The sequence below is a fragment of the Thermobia domestica genome, chromosome 3 (assembly GCF_964235325.1).
Source record: "Thermobia domestica chromosome 3, izTheDome1.hap1.1, whole genome shotgun sequence".
NCBI classification, from domain to species: domain Eukaryota; kingdom Metazoa; phylum Arthropoda; class Insecta; order Zygentoma; family Lepismatidae; genus Thermobia; species Thermobia domestica.
In genome coordinates this window covers 281,200,353-281,216,653 of record NC_137456.1, presented here as the reverse complement: position 1 = coordinate 281,216,653, position 16,301 = coordinate 281,200,353, and the positions used below count along the sequence as shown (strand labels likewise).

Here is a 16,301-nt window from a genome sequence, read left to right as displayed (position 1 = left end):
TATAGATTATAGGTAGAGGATTTAATAAAAGAAGCGTCCGGAATCGACTCCCACTACCAGTTTTATCATAAAAGCTTCCACTATAAAAGTATTTTTACAAAATACTATACAAAATAATCTCTCTAATATGAAAGGTTAGAGGTAGGTAGTCTTTGACCGTAAGGTCGCAGACAGGATCTCCACAGAGCCCCGTAGCAGGCTAACCCAGGTTATGGGATAGGCGTAGTCCCGTAGTAGACTAGAGGCCTGGGGTTAGGTTACTCCAAAAGTCCCGTAGCAGACTACAGGAGGGTCACCAGAACCACGTGGTGGTGTTTGTAAACACTGATGCGTGGAATTGTTTGTTTACAACATCACATAGGATATTACAATATAAATGATCGAAAATGACCAATATTAGTGTCGAATCCATAGTTTTCGGGGTTGTTGAGATGAACAGCGACACTTCCGATACCATTTAAATTCAAATTCAGCCTTGCAATCTCGGGTAGGGGAGGGGAAAATATACAAAAATGATCGAAAACAACCGATATTGATGCCGAATCCAAAGTATTCACGGTCACTGAGATTAACACTAACACTTCTGATGCCATTTAAATTTAAATTCAGCCCTGCAACTTAGGGAATGGGGAGGTAGGAGATATATAAAACTGATCAAAGATGACCGATATTAGTGCCGAATCCATAGTTTTCGAGGTCGCTGAGATGAACAGTGACACTTCATCCGTTTAAATTCACATTCAGCCTCGCAAGTTGGCGGAGGGAAAATATATGATCGAAAATGACCGGTATTAGAAAGCACTTCAGTAATTGTAAAATGTGACTACTAACGGAATATATTGTATTACAAAGTATGTAATTCTCGTGAATAATAATAATAATAATAATAATAATAATAATAATAATAATAATAATAATAATAATAATAATAATAATAATAATTATTATTATTATTATTATTATTATTATTATTATTATTATTTTCAATGTTATCCAATAAAACACACTGAGTTCCTTTAACTGGGGTTTTACAACCCTGGTTGTACTGTATCAAAGCCTTTATAATTTAATTGTAAATTAATAGAAGACAAGATCGATTCTACTGATAACATTAACATTATTATTTATAGTCCAGTCAAATTACATCAAAAACAGACCAAACCTAGACATTTAGAATAAAAAGATGGGACCTTCTGGAATTTGTTCGTGATCTCTTCTTCATTAACCTGAAGAAAATCAAAAAAAATCCAGTTGCGGGTTTTCCGACATTTTGAATAAATAGTCTGCCATCTTGGATTTCTCACATGCATTTGGTTTATGCAACATAACTTCTAAACTAATTAACGTAGAAGGACCATTCTTTCTTTACTATTCTTCTAATATTATAGGCAATGTAACAAGTTATCATAAATTTTCTTCGAGTAACCATTTTTGCATAACTTCAGGATAAAGTGGAAAATTGGTGATCTATATTAGAGGTCATATTTTTTTCATTGCCTCATACAACTTAACAGAGTAGAAATATGAAAAAAGTGCTCGAACAAAAGTTGTAGGGAATTTCATAATTTTTAAAACGATATTATATATATATATATATAGTCACTATATACAATGTCGGAGATGCGCAATGAAGCTTCAAACGTCATCGGACTGCGCACAATTTCTGTAGAAACATATGAATGAATAATTTTACATGAAGAAAAAGAGAGACTGTTTAGTGATTTAAGACGGATTTTCATTGCAATTTCCGGTAAGTATCAACAGGTCTGGAAATCCGGCTAGTTTAATAAATAGTTCGTAAACAGTGGCGTCGGCAGGGGGTGCGCAAGAACTCTGAAAGTAGACTTTCTGTATGTAAGCCTGTGTGTTCATTAAAATTAGTGTTTGAGATAAACGTTTCAAAACGAAGATGAAATCTATTGAAATATGTTTTACTGATATTGTTATCCTGCAAAAAAAAAAAAAAAAAAATCCTGTTGTGGGTTTTCCGTCTTTTTGAATATATAGTCCTACTCCAGTGCAATTACGACAAAAATCGATCAAACTTAATTTTTTTCTTTTTAAAAAAAGATTAAACCTGTTAGAATATATGTATTGATATACTACAACAATCCCAAAACTCTAGTTGGTTTTCCATATTTTTTGCGGCCAATTATGTGAGGAATGTGTGAAGTTTATCACAAAGCACTATGGTAAATAAATTATTGTATTTTATGGTTATCATGGTGGACCTAGCGTAAAGGATATAAAATAGTGGACATGAACAAAGAACTCATGATTACGCGTAATCGTTGAGGATAACATTCACGTTGTTCGTTCATCTCAACAAGAATTTCTTCTTTACACAAACAACAAATCCCAATTGATGTCACTTCTGATGAAATATCTGGAGAAATCTGGTTGTACCATACATCAATCACCTGGAGATGCACACATATTAGTTGTGTTAATCGAAACAAATCTTGCAAAATCTGGCTTGTCAGTAACAGTGGGAGAGGATTCAGATATTTTTGTTCTGATGGTAGCACTCGCAACAGCTGAGATTTATATGTTTATTCCTGGCTCGAAGCCACCACATAAGATATACAGCAGTACTAAACTTCAGAGAGCATTGGGCGATTAAGATATACAGCAGCACCAAACTTCAGAGAGCATTGGGCGATATGGTGAACTGCATTTTATTTCTGCATGCCTTCACTGGTTGTGATACAACTTCTGCTCCACACAATATAGGGAAGAAAGTTGCTACAAAATACTGGAAAAAATGAACTGCGTCGAGAAATGGACGTTTTCAACAACCCAACTTCATCTGCTGATGATGTGGCAGCTGCTGGAGAAAAATGTTCTTAGCGTTATATAAATGTGCAGAGAAAGAAAATCTGGATTGCACAAGATTCTGCATGTACAGAAAGATTGCATCTAAACAATGCATAAGTGACACTTCCAACTTAGCAGTACTATCTCCAACAATAGCTACTGCAAATCGCCATGTCTCCATGTGTTCTATCAAGAGATGGCTCGAACTGAATGGGGCTAGAGAATTTGCGGTGGTTGGCTTCTTTCTGTAATAACATTTGAACAACCTGTTCCAGAAAATTTGTTAAAGTTTATAGCATGCAACTGTCAGGCGAACTGCGGAAACAATTGTGGGTGCAAAAGAAGAGAGCTAAATTGTACATCATCTTGTGGGCAGAGTAGTGGACATGGATGTGGTAATAGCACTACTTTAATTGAAGATACAGATGAAGAAAGTGATGATGAAGCTGTCACCAAAACCAACTTCTTTAAAAAGGAAGTTAACGAACACTGGACATTCAATTGCAAAACGTCATCGAGAAAAGTAATTCTCAAAGTTCACTGGTATATTTAGAACTTTCCTTGAAGTTCATTTTTCGTCGCTAGGATTTTTACTTTGCCATATACACTGATCAACAGTTGAATTTGAAACAGCAGGACAGTTGCAGAAACCGCCCTGCAGATGCTCCAGTAATGCATGTGAATGAAATGCATCGCGAGGGTACTGCTGCCGTGTACTTCCTCTCTCGGTATCCGTGTCAGTGCAATGTGTGATGGGCAAGACGAATGACCTGAGTGCACTTGACCGTAGTCAAATCGTAGGGATCAGGCGATTGGGTGGCTCGATTTCGGAAATTGCTGCGGCGCTCGGATATTCAAAGGCAACTGTGTCAAGGGTGTATCGTAATTACCTGGCTTCCGGTAAAACCGCACCCATACGGGCAAACTGCCGCGGTCAGGGGCGTATCAACGACAGCGGTAGACACTGAGTGGCCCGCATCGTAACAGCCGATAGACGGGCCACAGTGCGTCAAATCGCGGAGAGGTTCAATGCAAGACAACAACGCCGTGTCAACAGTCACACACCTAGCAACCACCTGCTCGCTATGGGGTAGAGAAGCCATCGACCCAAGCGAGTATCTCATCTAATAGCACAACACAGGAAAAACGTCTAGCATCGGCAAAGGAACACTGCCTCTGGAACGTGGAAATGTGGGAAAAGGTTTCCTCGACAGTTTCACATTGGTACATACCGATGAACCGGCAAGGATGCGTCGGCAAACGGAAGAGGAAATGGATCCATCGTGACAGCAGGGAACTGTGCAGACCGGTGGTGGTAGTATTCTCATCTGAGGCATGTTTACGTGGGGTGAAAAGGATCCCTTAACACGTGTAACACAGTCCCTCACAGCTAAACACTACCGCGACATTCTAGACGACCATGTCATGTCATTTGCTCGGCTGCTACATCCAGGTGTGACTTCATCTTGCAGCAGGACAATGCGCCGGCCCACCGCTCTAGGATTGCAGGAAACTGGTTTGACGAGCACTCCTCTGATCTGGCAACACGGTCATCAGACCTCAACCTAATCTAACACATCTGGGACTGGACCCTTTTCTAACTAACCTGCAAACTCTATGGAAGATTTTGCAGCAGATTTGGATTGAGATTCCACAACAACACTTCAGGCGCCTCGTGGAGTCTATACCGCGGCGGGTAGCCTCCGTTATCAAAGCGAAACGTGGTGTTATAGGCTATTAGGTAGGTGCCTATAATTCACAAGTGATCAGTGTACATTGTCTTCCTTTTTATAGCTACAATACTTTTAAGTTTAGCAGTTTAATAGATGTGCCGAAGAATTTAAGCACAATTATAAAAGCTAGTACGTATAGTAAAATAGTGAAAATCATAAAACAGGATATGATGGTATTTGCTGTAAATAGGATACAAAACGTATCTCAAATAATTCCGGTAAGTATATTTTCCTTCATTGTTGTTAACTAAATGTTTAAATCATCATTTTTATTTTTTCCTAAATGTATATTTTCAAGCACTAACAGATAAAACTTTAAGGTACACTGAACTTTTGATAACGCCAGAGCGGAGCGTGTAATATTAGAAGTATAATAAAGAAAGAATGATACATTTACATTTATTGGCTTAGGAGCAATAAGGTAAAAACTAAGTACTGGGGAAAAATTCAAGATGAGGTATTGCTTATTAAAAATGGCGGGAAACCTGCAACTAGAGTTTTTGGACTGTTTTAGTATAATATCAATACATGTAATATATTCTAACAGGTTTCATCTTTCTTTTTTTTAAAAAAAAAAAAAGTTTGATCGATTTTTGTCGTAATTGCACTGGAGTAGGACTATATATTCAAAAAGACGGAAAACCCACAACTGGATTTTTTTTTTTTTTTTTGCAGGATAATAATATTAGTAAAACATATTTCAATAGATTTCATCTTCGTTTTGAAACGTTTATCTCAAACACTAATTTCAATGAACACATAGGCTTACATACAGAAAGATAGTGCGAACGTCTACTTTCAAAGTTCTTGCGCACCCCCTGCCGACGCCATTGTTTACGTACTATTTATTAAACTAGCCGGACTTCCAGACCTGTTGATACTTACCGAAAATTTCAATGAAAAGCTGGCTTAAATCACTAAATAGTCTCTCTTTTTCTTCATGTTAAATTATTCATTCATATATTTCTACAGAAATTGTGCGCAATCTGATGACGTTTGAAGCTTCATTGCGCATCTCCGACATTGTATATAGTGACAATATAAATCGTTTTAAAGATTATGAAATTTCCAATAACTTTTACTCGAGTACTTTTTTCATATTTCTACTCTGTTAAGTTGTATGAGGCAATGAAAATAATATGTCCCCTAATACAGATCCCGATTTTTCACTTTATCCTGAAGTTATGCAAAAATGGTTACTCGAAGAAGTGATAATAACTTGTTACATTGCCTATAATATTAGAAGCATAATAAAGAAAGAATGATCCTTCTACGTTAATTAGTTTAGAAGTTATGTGTCAAAAACTAAGTGCATGTGAGAAATCCAAGATGGCAAACTATTTATTCAAAATGTCGGAAAACCCACAACTGGATTTTTTGGGTTTTCTCCACGTTAATGAGGAAGAGATCACGAACAAATTCCATAAGGTCCAATCTTTTTATTCTAAATGTCTATCTCAAACCTTATTTTGTCTGCATTATTAAATTTAATAAGTGTATGTTAAAACTATTTTGTTTATTACAAACTAAATACAACTATTATTTAAAAAGTAGTTCACAGGGTTCCAAGACAAAAAGATACGTAATCAAATACAGTTGATTTAGTTCCTCTAGTCGCTGTCTTAACTTCGGTTTTTGGGAAAATGTTCTGACAACACTGTAATTTCTATGGATGGTAACACTGAAAATTATTCAGGTTCATTGAAGGGGTAATTTGGATAAGGGTGTATCGACCTATTTCCGGTAAAATGAGATATACATATTTTCTGCAAGTTTGAGCATGTCCATATGTGTCTAGGTGGTGTTAAGGTAATATCTCTGCTCCGTAGCGAACGCCGGTCTCCAAAAATAGTGAGTGAATACGATGGTTAATTGGATAAGCGCGTTTGTTTTTCTGCTCTCCTGTAAAATTGAAGAATTGCTAGTTACGCCCTTATCCAAATTTACCCTTCCATAGAATAACATTATCTATGACTATGGTAAGTTGCATTTAATCTCCTTTCACTTATGAAAAACAAGCAAAAGAAAAATAGTACAATTTGTATAATTTTTAGTACTGTATGTCAGGCTCTTAACTGCAAATAGTTATCGCATTGAAATCAACCTGTAAAAAAAGAAATTAATAAATATGTTTTATTATTACGACCTCTACAAAACCTAAACTTTCTTCATTCTAGTAACAATATACCTAGAGGTACACGTGGTGCGCGCATTGTAAAATTTTCAAGTGAATTCGCTGTGTGACAAAATACTGCTGCAAGCAGCAAAATAAATTCTTCGGATATTTTGGTTTTAAATTTCTTTTCCCCATCAAATGTAGTAGTTGATAGCCTCCATAACATTATAAGCCCGTCATCTAATAGCAAATATGAAATATTCCATTTTAGTTCATTCTTATTCTTCCAGTAAAATATGTGTTCATATTACTCGTTATCCCCAGATTCTGTATCAACATTCTTTTTAATTATATATAACATTATTCCGGACTTCAACAACAAATATTTGGGACGTGCTGTTGATGCGAATTATGAATTCTCCGGAAACATTCAATCACGATAAATTATGCAAATTAATCGACCGTCGGATTAAGAGACGGCCAACGACATGTGATCAAAATTGTGCTCATTAACCAATGATGTCCGAAGTTTTTCGCATAGAGTTTATTTATTTATTAGTTTTTATTTCTGTTCATGGACCATTCGTGAAATGTTCATTTCAAATTCGACTCATCCTACTGAAACTTGATGTGTTTCCAAATAATACGAGAAATACATGAATAGAATAATCAGTTATCAGGAAATTATTTTTAAAGCACATTTCAAAGTAAACGAATGCTACTATTTGAGGGGGGAGAGACTATGAACATGACTACTTAATATATATATATATATATATATATATATATATATATATATATATACTATTAGATACCCGCACGGGATGTATACGTTTCATTTAGGATATAAAGGACACCAAAACTGTCACCAATCAACTTAGGGACCCCCAAAAATATGAACACTCATATCGTTATTTTCAACTATTTTTACGTGTCACCTTCCCCCCTCCCTTAGGAGTACTAATGGGGGCTGAATTTGGATTAAATGGCATCGGAAGTGTCACTGTTCGTTTCAGCGACCGCGAAAACGATGGATTCAACACTAATATTGGTCATTGTCGATCACTTTTATATATCTCCCCTCCCTTTTCCGTAAGTTACACCTTTAAAGTGAAATAATAAGAACCATCCGAGGCCCGAATCTCATCTATGTTGAAAATTTGATCGAGATTGGTTGAGTGGTTCAAGAGTCATTAAATCACGAACATAGTGACTTTCATATATTTCTATTGCTTTTTTTTTTAGGACCACTGGTAGTCTATGGGCATATTTTAAGAAACATTAATCTATTCAAACGCTGTTTTCCACGTAACCCCGACACAATTACAAATATTAACAAAAACATTTTATTCATCGCCCGCTTATGTATTATGATATTTGTTGGCACTGCGCATCACACTACGTACATAATTTCTCATCGTGTTTCATATTTTGCTCTATTCACACGAACCTGAACTAATATGAATCCCTATCGAGGTAACTATCTTGCATCTCGCGTGATCAGTTAAACCCATACTACGAAACGTGATTTCGACATCATGAAAAACCTCAAAACCTACATAAACAGTGATTTGTTTAAGAATCGTTAAAGATGGCAGGAACAGCTGTAGAGTATGCTATTTTTAGTGGTCAAAGAGGAAGAAAAGCAGGATTACCCATCCTACATAGCTCAAATTAACTAGCATTTGTTTGCCCCTTTGTAAAGCATCTTTCAAGAAGACACGTGCACAGAACTTGGAAATAAAACAAAATTAATTTAATTTAATCAAAATAAACTCCGATTACGAAACTTTTGGTTGTTGTAACTTCGTAAGCAAACTCGTGCTACGGAAGAGAAGCGAACTTTTATTTAAGCAGTATTTTAAATTAATATAATGAAAATAAGTATTCATTATGTGGTCCCGTGTAGCGTAGTCGCTAACGATCTCGTCTTTAGTGCGAGCGGTCCCGGGTTCGATTCCCAGTGGGGACACTCGGTTGAAAAAATGTCAATGCTTTTCCAGGCCAGCCATCCTGAGTGAGGTTTTCCTTATTCACTCCAGCCAAATGCCGGAATGGTACCTAATATACAGGACCCAGGCATCTTCCTCCCTCCCCCAATCCTTTCTTCGTTCTCTTTCCTCGGATAGTGTGATGATCGAGAGATCATCCCTCATAAGTGATGGGCTAACATGGCCATAGATGCCGAAAATCCAGAAATCTAACCCTAATGTATTTATTATATTTATGAATAAAGAAATAATAGTATCTTACAATCTACTCTGCATTCGAGATAAACTCGCGTTTTAAGTACCTTAGCATTAATTCAACACACAATAGACTTAATGCATTATATATATATATATATATATATATATATATATATATATATATATATATATATATATATATATATATATATATATATATATATATATATATGATCAATACAAGACGGAGTGAACACTTTCTTCATGGCTACAAAAAGGGATCCTGAGTTAAGAAAAAGGCACAGAGCATAAGCTCCACGACAGTCGTTTCCAACTGGCAGTTGTATAATATATATGATGTAGCAGGAGGAGAAGAATGCAAGAGGGAGAGGAGACAATGTAGGAGAGCAAGCTGACTTGCAGTGAACGCCCAGCCATGATCTATGAGAAGTATGCCTGCAAAACCAGTGATTAAATCATCGATATTCTTGTTTTCATCAACACCGATTGTCTGCCTGCTCCTTCCGCTCTCTGTGTGGTTCTTTGAGAAGAGGAGCAGATAATGTGACGTTACAGAGCACTCAGTTGGAAATTACTGCTCAACGATTACACGAATAGACAAACAAGGAAACATTACGTAAGCGACTAGAGGCTTTTAAAATCTGCATTTGAAGTGAATGGACAGGGTATATTGAGCCGAAAGAGATACTAATGAAAAACTAGTCTGAATTCTAGGGAAGAAAAAGAACTAAACAATATCGAATGGAATTGCTTATTAAAAAAAGAAAATAAACTGAAATGAAATTTCTAGATTACGTCCCACATGGGCAAATTATCTACGCCAAAATCAAAAGAGCATTGATCCCTATGATATACCACATGATCAGGTCACGTGACATCCCCTAATCAATTAGAGCTGCGGCACACTGACTGTGAAACGTTCTTTTGGAGAATCGGAAGTTTCACTGATATTAAATGAAACAAAAATGACCAAAATTCTTTTGAGAGGTCTTGTATATCATAGATGTTATAGAGGAATACAGGCTTAGAATTTTCGAAAACTTAGCTTAGAGGAAAACCTCTACATGACAATTATATTTAGCTTACGTATATACTGTTCTTGCATCTTAATGGAAATACCATATTTTCCGTCTCTTTCCTCAGTCTGATCTTCCAAACAAATTAGTTAAAGTCAGTAACAGATTCGTATTCTATTTAACAAAAATTGCTCGTTCAGTGAATCTAATTTCGAGGTTCTATATTCAATGATTCAGAAGAAATAGTAAATAGTAAAATCTCCCACACCTTTCCTATATACCTATTTTTAGAGTATATAATATATTCGTGCTCCGTTTATGAAAAGCTCCCTATATCAGCAAATTTCATTGGTTTATGATCAACGTTTTGAAAGAAACATGTATAATATACGATATGATGACGATAGATACATAGATATCCAGTAGACCTATGATAGATTAACCCTTTTCCTAATCCATATGGAATGCAATTCTAAAATTTGTGCAATGAATATGATATAGGTTTATTGTGTATCGATAAATCCTAACATAATAATTAGAGCCGGGAATTTTAGGTGGTGCACTTTAAGGTTGGTTTAAAGGGAAATGTTTTGCCGATTGGTGTCACTACAGTCTCCATATATCTCTCATGTATTTTTACCTTGCACGAAAATTGACGATTTCTCTTACAAATTTTAATCTATAAACTTCAATTTTTTCGAGAAGTAACTTCATAACCTATCGAAAACAAGAATCCGTGCCATTTTTTATTTAGAACTAGCAGCGTTCACCCCGCTTCGCTGCGGTCACCCCGGAACGCAATAAACTTTGTTACTTAGATAATTTTTACTTTTTCGCTTTCAAGTGATATGATAAAAACCATAGAAGATTGCAGTAAATCTTAACATTATATCGCCTGTCATTTATGTTAACCCGCCCCGCTTCGCTGCGGTCATCCCGGTGCTGGCATATTGTAAAAGTGTCTGTAAAAATAAGCAAATCAATTAGAAAATTTTAAACAGAAGATTCAAGCTATTTTCCGCTGTATATCGCCTGTCATTTATGTTAACCCGCCGAGTGACACGGTCATGCGGGTTGCATATAAATACGTTTATTTTTACCTATGATGAACTAATAACAAAGGATTTGTACGTTATGGACACTTGAATGGTCAATTATCTCAAGACACTGGTAATTAAAAATTAAAGTGATATGATAAAAACCATCTAGGGTCCAAATCCTAATAACCCCCCAAAAATGAAAGAAATTGGTTCAGCCGTATTAGCGTGATGAGCGGACAAAGGATTTTGTACGTTCTCTTTTATATATATAGATAGATTTTCTTCATTGTTGAAATGGTTTGATTGTTGAAATGGATATCCGAATTTTTAACAATGCAACTGTTTCAACAATGAAGAAAATTCTAAATAAGAAATCGGCACGGATTGTTGCCTTCGATAGGTAATGAAGTTCCTTCTCTAAAAATTTCAGGTCTCTAGGCTGAAATTTGTAAGGGAATTGTAAATTTTCGTGACGGATAAAAAAATACATGAGAGAGATACGAAGACTGTAGTGACATCTATCGGTAAAACTTGCCCCTTTAAACCAACCTTAATGTTTTTCTATTTTAAATGCCCGAATCAGCTTGTCTTGTAAAGGAAATATTTAGCAGACATTCCTAACTGTGTTTTGGTTTTACCTTTTGGTACTTTTTTCAATGCAAACACCTTTTCTCAATGTCACCACCTTTTTGTATGTGTTTAAAACATTTTTTGGCTCCTTTAACATATTTTATTTCCATAACTATTAAACAAGGAACACCGAAAATGTGAATTCATTACTTTCGTTTCAGTGCAGTCCCGGTCGGCGAAAGTTATTGGGTAGGAAGCAAACTGATCAATCATAGTTATCCCCGACTAGTATGGTTAGTGCTTTTCAATACGATTATTTACCTAGCAACCGGAGGTAGAATCTCACTGAACAAACATGCAATTAATCTGTTTTACCAGTTCTCCAGACTTCTGAATTTTACTGAAATAAAATATTAAATATTATCTGTTTTAACAGTTTTCTAGAGTCGTGACTTCAATAATATCGTGTTCTGGAATTTGTTTTAGGCTGACTTTTCATAATACATGAGTAAATTTTGAATTCTTAGTTTTAGTACTGTTTGTATAAATCTTTAGAATTGAAATTTGCACCTTTTGAAAATTTTGTATTTTTTTTTTTAATCCAAAATTTTGCACCTAAAATTCCTAGCTCTAGTAGTAACTCTCGTGCTCACATATACAATGGTTCAAAAAGGATATTTCTATCCGCAGCCGTGTCCATCATCTTGAATTGCCAATTGAGTATGTAAATGATATATTCAGGGATTTAGGATTTAGATTGCTGGGTTTTCGACACTAAAGCCATTTAGCCCTTCACGTTTTGAGGGATGACGTCCCTCGGCGAGCACACAATCCGGGGAAAAAGAAGGAAGGAAGCGGCCTGGAACCTATAAGTTAGGTACCACCCCGGCATTTGCCTAGTGTGAATGAGGAAAATCCAGGAAAACCTCATTCAGGGTGGCTGGCCTGAAAAAGCGTTTTACACTTTTTCGACCGTGCCCCCACCGGGAATCGAACCCGGGACCGCTCGCACCGAACGCGAGAGCATTAGCGACTACGCTACGCGGTGCCACATGATATATTCATATGTTGTGTCACGAAGTCCTACATTTCATACTTTATGCCTAATTGTTCAAAAGGGGTATATAATAACACTGACATTTCCCATATATTAATCCAAAGCTATTTTCGCACACCTTCCTGCATTTGATCACGCTACAAGTAACTTCCATGGTTCTAAAGCATGGCAAGAGATAGTCGGCAACTATTGCGAAGAAATGTAGGATATTTTCCACGGTGTAAAAATAACTAAAACGGCTGATAATTTTAGGATCATTTCCAGAAATGCACGCGATAAAAGAGTTGCGCATGTCTTGTCGTGAAAGTAATGTCTCGTCTTGGAAACCGAATATTTCTATTGGTAGTACAGACAGAGCCGTAGCTAGAGATTTCGGCGCCCGGGGCGAAGTAGAATCCGGCGCCCCCTACACTCACTACATCAAGCTTTTCCTTTTTTCATAAGAAAAACAGCAGCTATTGTTATACTACACTGAATTTTTATTAAGCTGCTTGGACAGACCATTGCAACAGCCAAAAAGCGACGATTATTTATTCTTTTACAAGTAAGAGCTGTTTTCAAGAGGCGTATTTTGGACTTTTTGTTAAACTTGACAAAACTACCTTTGGTTGTTTACAAATCCACTTGAAGAACAGTTACGGAAATTTACAATACAACTATTCGTAACGTTTCATACTATCGATAAGAAATGAAATTTCAATACATTAGAAACTATGTGCTTTTAAAATGTTCGAAATGGGTGACAGCATTAATTTCCAGTAATAATTGTAAACATCTGTAATTTTATTCTTATGTGACCACACAAATAACATTTTAATTTTGATTTTTTTAAATATCAGTAATTAAATGGGTTGAACTCGTTAATGGTAGACTTTCTTTTATTACTCTCAAGGGTCGGTGGTGTGATATTATTACAGTAGAGCGTCGATTATCCGAAGTAATTGGTGGACATGGGTGTTCGGAAAACTGGTTTGTTCGGATAATCGAACTGTACATGTTTATTTGCCAAAAAGAAGTACTATACAGTAAATTTATTCATAAAAAGAAGTGTGCTGATTGTTGAAACACAGAGACTGGCGGCTTGGCCGGTCAGCAGCGCCTTATGAAGGCCCCATTAGAAGCAATGTTCCGCCAGCGGTGGCTCAGTGCGACGACTACTGTGGGAAACTTGGTTTGGGAGTGAGGGGGATGATGGACGGTAGGATGGGAGAGTAACAGGTGCGAGCGAGTACACAGTTCGGTTAAGCGGTCGTTCGGTTGACCGACGTTCGGATAATCGACGCTCTACTGTATTTAAAATGCACATGCCCCAACAGAAGATAAGGATGACGAATAAAAGACACTTTTTAAGAATAAGTATCATGGGTTTTCGACCAAGTCCCGCGATACCATATGAAAATTCTATCAGAGGATTTTAATGCGAAGGTAGGGCGACAGGATGTTTTCAAACCGGTTATAGGGAAAGAAAGTCTGCATAAGGAAACTAATAATAACGGGGTTAGTTTCGCGAACTTTGGAACATCCAAAAACCTTATCGTGAAGATCACAAAATTCCATATCGCAACGTTCATAAATGCATATGGACCTCGCCAGATGAAAGAACAATCAAATTGATCACGTTTTAGTAGATAGAAGGATACAATTGATTTTCGGTCGTTTAGAGGGGGCTGATTGTGACACTGATCACTACCTGGTAGCAGCGATAACAAAAGAGAGAGATTATCGTGGAATAAAGAAAATATTCAACATCTGAAAACGGACAGCTTTAGTTTAAAGAAATTAGAGAAGAACCAGGCGAGAGGGGAATATCAGATTGAAGTGTAATGCATTCTCGTTTTTAGAAGGTTTTGAGGATACTTGAGTTCAAATTAGGGATAGCACTGAAATTTCAGCAAGAGAAAAATTGCACGCGGAAATACGTAGGAAGAAATCATGGTTCGACCAGGAATACACCAAACTAATGGAGAATGGAAAATAGGCGAAACTGCATTGGCTACAAAATCCGATGACATCAGACGTTAAACTTCCAAAATGTTTAGAAGAGAAAAACGCGATTTTTTGAAAGCTTTAATTAATGAACTTGAAGATAATGGTAAAAGAAAAAAATCGAGACATGTTCAAGTACATCAACGAATTTAAGAAAGGGTATCTTAAATTCGGAACAATTCTTACTGATACAGATAGCATCTTGAATAGATGGAAAGATTTCTTTGACGATTTGCTGAACAAGCAGCCAAAAACTAATGTTCGTGGGGAAAGGGAAATGTACAACAGAACCATAAATTTCAGATCTTAACCGAACAGAACTAGAAATTACTATAAAGAAATTAAAGAAACACAAATCTCCGGGTATAGACGAAATTCTGGCTAACTTAATCTTAGCTAGAGGGGAAAATTGTGGAACGAGATACACATTCATTTTCCTTATCTGGAACAAGGAGGAATCACCACAAGAGTTGAAACAATGAATCACTGTTTCAATTCACAAGAAAGACGACAAATCGGATTGTAATAATTTTCGAAGCATTTCTCTTCTGTCAACATTCTATAAAATCCTCTCAAACATTTTATTAGCAAGATTAATCCCATACGTGGATGAAATTATTGGAGATTATCAGTGTGGATTTAGACGAAATCAATCAACTATGGACCAGATATTTACCATTCGACAAATACTCGAAAAGAAATGGAATACAATTTCCCGGTACATCAATTATTTATTGATTTTAGAAAGGCTTACGATTCCATTAGGTGATAAATATTATACAACATTCTCAGAATTTGGAATACCGCAAAAAGCTAGTTATATTAATTAAGATGTGTTTAAACGAATCCCAAAGTAAAATCCAAGTAGGAAGATTCTTGTACACGAGCTTCCTCAAAGAGAATGGTCTGAAACAATGAGATGCGTTGTCGATATTATTATTCAACTTTATTCTGGAGTACACTATAAGGAAAACCAAAGACAGCAACCAGGGCCTAGTGCTGAATGGCTCACCAGGTTATGGCGTATGCTGATGATGTAAATCTGATAGGAGAATAATAGAAAGAAATGCAGAGACATTATTAAATGCTTGTAGATTTAGAAGTAAATGCAGAAAAAACTAAATATATGGAAGTTCAATGGGATCGTAATACTGCAAGTTATGGATGCGTCAAAGTATCAAATGATATTTTCGATCAAGTGGATACTTTCAAGTATCTAGGATCAATATTAACAGACCAAAATCATATCCACAAAGAAATTAAATGTTGACTGAAAGCAGGAATTCGTGTTACTATTCAATTCAAAATCTTTTGTCGTCGCGAATTCTGTCGAGAAATTTGAAGCTGTAAATATACGTATATAGAACGATAATCATGCCTGTTGTTCTGTATTGCTGCGAAACATAGTCGCTTATTTTAAGGGAATAACGCAAACTGAAAGTATTTGAGAATAAAATCCTGAGACGAATATTCGGACTCAAGGGGAACGGCAATCGGGAATGGAGGAAACTTCATAACCAGGAACTGCATAATTTACACCCTTCAGTAACCATTGTTAGGATCATCAAGTCTAGGAGGCTCAGGTGGGTAGGTCATGTAGCGAGAATGAAAGCAGGAACGCTTTCAAAGTTTTGACTGGAAATCCAATCGGAAAGCGTGCATTAAGAAGACCTAGACGCAGATGGAAGGACAATATTAAGATGAATCTCACAGAAATAGGAGTACAAAGTGGAAAGTGGATTCAGTTGGGTAAGGA

The 16,301-nt window shown here is 36.2% G+C and overlaps 1 protein-coding gene across 8 annotated transcripts in view; it reads right to left on the bottom strand.

Annotated features, from left to right (window-relative positions):
* Nucleotides 1-16,301, bottom strand: part of ATP8A (ATPase phospholipid transporting 8A1) — a 777,495-nt gene that overhangs the window by 366,531 nt on the left and 394,663 nt on the right. The window lies entirely within an intron of this gene.